At 43.0% G+C, this 3,247-nt stretch overlaps 1 long non-coding RNA gene across 1 annotated transcript; it reads right to left on the reverse strand.

Moving 5' to 3' along the window:
• Positions 1-713: 713 nt before the first annotated feature.
• On the reverse strand, positions 714-1,868 carry LOC136534507 (uncharacterized). The gene is made up of 2 exons (XR_010778729.1): positions 1,188-1,868; positions 714-1,101 (listed from the first exon to the last, which is right to left on the reverse strand). It is a non-coding gene; the product is annotated as an uncharacterized lncRNA (long non-coding RNA).
• Positions 1,869-3,247: the final 1,379 nt, after the last annotated feature.

Raw genomic sequence — 3,247 nt, forward strand, 5'->3', positions numbered from 1 at the left:
TATCAGTGTAGGATCAGTGATCCAGCTATTGCTATGTACGGATCGTCACAGTTTCAGAGAAAATAGTGCAATACCTATGCCCGGACTGTCACAATTCAGCGAAAATTGTGCAATACTGTAGTTCAGAAGGCAAACACACAATGATAAAGGCACAGTCATAGGTGTTCGGTCGAGTAAGCAGTTGAGGAGCAGACAGCACAACGCCTAGATTTCCTAAACCTAATTTCTAAGGGCGTGTTCGGCTGATCCAGAACTGAACTGATTTCGACTGATTAATAGTGTTCTGTGAGAGAGAATAAGCTAAAACAAGTTGAGACTAGACAAGGAAAACATGTTAATTTCTTTGCAGCACTGTATCAACACCACTTTCCAGCTTTTGGACAGCAGACAATAGGGAGTGTTGATCAAGACGCTAATAGGCCATAGCCAGATCTTGATCTGTAAGATGACTAGTAGTTTTTGTGGATCTTTGACAGGGGAACACATCACTTCTTTTGGAGCAGAGGAGCAGATGCCTTTTTCAATCCGTATATGCTGTGTCACAATAATGCACGACAAGAAAGCTCGACGGCCCTATAGCTTATCTTAGAATCAACCCTACTTTTTTAATAGGAACAATATTTTTTTCTCACAATAAATCAGCCCTACAAATCAACCGCAGCAGCAATAAATCCTACCAAACATGGCCTTAAGTTTTGCGTAACAAACATGTCTGGTTCGCAAATAGTGCATGTAGTGACCATCGCTTAAACAGGAAAAGTTTTATGCCCATTGGAACATTATCTAAAACACAAACTAGGTTCAATACTTATTAGAAAAACTTAAAGGATGTGGCACCTGCACCTGTGCATTGGTGTGCTAGTTTGGACTATGTAAACCAAAAAACAGATACAGGCGAATGTGAAGCTCTCCATATGCTACACAATCAGGCACATATTCTCTGCAACTCGATGTAATTGCACGGTTGGATATATATAAAACTTGGAACCACTACTGTCTGATATCAATCAAGCCTCAGAGAATCGTGCATTGGTTTCTTTGTTCTGCAGGAGATATCGTGGCCGGTTGAAACCTGTTTGGATCAAAGCTATCCACACCGTACTGCCACAACAGAAGATGTTCATGTAAGCAAAAGAAACAAATGAGCCACCCCCATAAAAATTACAATACCCGAGAGGGCATCATACCTTTTCTCTCATTCTTTGGCTCCACGCGTCATTCCGGATTGGGCGGTAGTCGAGATTGGGCACCCTAGGATCAGCAGTAGTAGCTTGCTGATTCACCAATGGCTGCCGTATTCCAGACCTTGCGCCGATGTACTCATCGTCACTGTCATAATCAGCTTGATTGCCCGACTGTACTATGATAGCTACAGTGAACAACAATGCCTGCATAAAGAACAACAAACAGTTTGCTGCTATTACTTCTAGCTGGTGAAACATTGCATGCTGTGATGATATTTCAGTTCCATGAAGCAAAAATCAGAGCTTGACGGGCACACAAGAAACAATTTAACCGATACTAAACAAATGCGTGCAAGCTAAGGCTAGAAATTTTTCATAGCAGGTACTATTTTTTTCACAGAAGCTCAAATGTATGCAAATTTCTTTCAGTTTCACCTGAAACCTCAACTCTTTCTAAATATGTTCTAATCAGGTCCATTCTAGTTGTCTAACATTACTACTGCCTAGTATATGTTTGAGGCATGACAGATGCCCAGGGTCTATATCTATACTATGATAAAAACCACTCCCATTGTACAAGCCTAGTGATTAAAAATCATAATAGTATAACCCAAAAGATACATTCTCAAAAATCTATATGCAAAAGTTAGAAAGCATGGAATTTACTTTATTTGTCCCTAACAATTTAACCTAGTAACCTACAACAAAAACACCTGAAGTGAAGCAAGCAGGAATGGAATAAGAGAAGCAGCGTAAAGAGTATATGAAATATTTATAGGGACCATCCTGTACACTCTACGACTTAGTCTATAGTCTAGCATCGTAGTAAGAACTAAAATATGAAAAATAGTAAAATGGTTCTGATTGCTCACCACCTACTTGAAGGTAGCACAGGTGCTTACCTAGAATAGATAGTTAATGAACTAATGATGACTGGTAATAAAATTGAATATAAGGATGCACGCTTAGTAATGTTGTAACACCTCGGTGTTAAGCATGCACTAACATTCCATCCCATCAGCATAATCATCATCACCTTATGCATAAGCATCATTCATGCATTTCATTTCGAAAGAAATGAAGTATCATTTCATGTGGTGCTTAAATTGATTGAAATTTAGTATGTTTAAAACACTATGAAATGCCATGCTCATGTTTGGATGCCATGATTACTTGTTTTGATCACTAAATTAACTTGGAAATATTTAGGATGCAATTTGGAGCAAAGTTTATATTCAAAGTTTTGCCAAATTATGCTTTTAGAATAATTCTTAAAAATTAGGGTTTTGGGATTTAATTTACTTTAAATCTATAGTTCAAAATCTATATGGAATTTGACTTTGGTCATAAAAGCAAAGTTGTAGAGAATAAATTTTTGAGCAACTTTTATTTTTGGGCCAAAGTTTGAAACTGCTTTGAAATTGCTCAAAATTTGCATTGAATGGAATAGGAATAGAAATTTATTTGAAAAAAAATCACATTTTCACTTTATGGGCCGCCGCCTCGCTTTCGGCCCAGTTCGCGATGCCGGCCTGGCCTGCCTCCGCGCTGGCCCGCTCGCTCGCTGGCTCGCCCGCACCGCGCCCGACCGGCGACAGAGCACGCACGCCGCGTGGCCGCCATGCGCCGGCGAAACTCGCCGCACGTCGTAGCCGGCCTGCCTCGCCCTCCACGCGCGCGCCTACATCTGCCGAGCAACGTCTGCCTCCCCTCCTCCATCTCATTTTCTCTCTCACTCGCTCAGCAATAGCAACAGCCGCAGCGCACGCCCGCCTTCGCCACCACGCGTCGTGCCTCGCCGGAACTTGCTCGCCCGGCCGTCCCAGCTCGCCGTTAACCCCTCCATCTTGCCCACAGCTCTACCTCCACATCACGCAGCCTATGCTCGTCTCCATTCGACGTGGTAAGGCTCGAGTCGGCCGCTATTGCTCACTGGAGCACGGCCGAGCTCACCGGAGAGCTCCGCTCCTGTGGGCACCCCCTCTCCGCTCCACTTTTCTCCTTCCTTTCGCGCGCGTAAGCACCACCTTGCCCTCACGAACCACGTGCGCTCCTCCCCGTGC

Source organism: Miscanthus floridulus, unplaced genomic scaffold (genome assembly GCF_019320115.1).
Source record: "Miscanthus floridulus cultivar M001 unplaced genomic scaffold, ASM1932011v1 os_2016_2, whole genome shotgun sequence".
NCBI classification, from domain to species: domain Eukaryota; kingdom Viridiplantae; phylum Streptophyta; class Magnoliopsida; order Poales; family Poaceae; genus Miscanthus; species Miscanthus floridulus.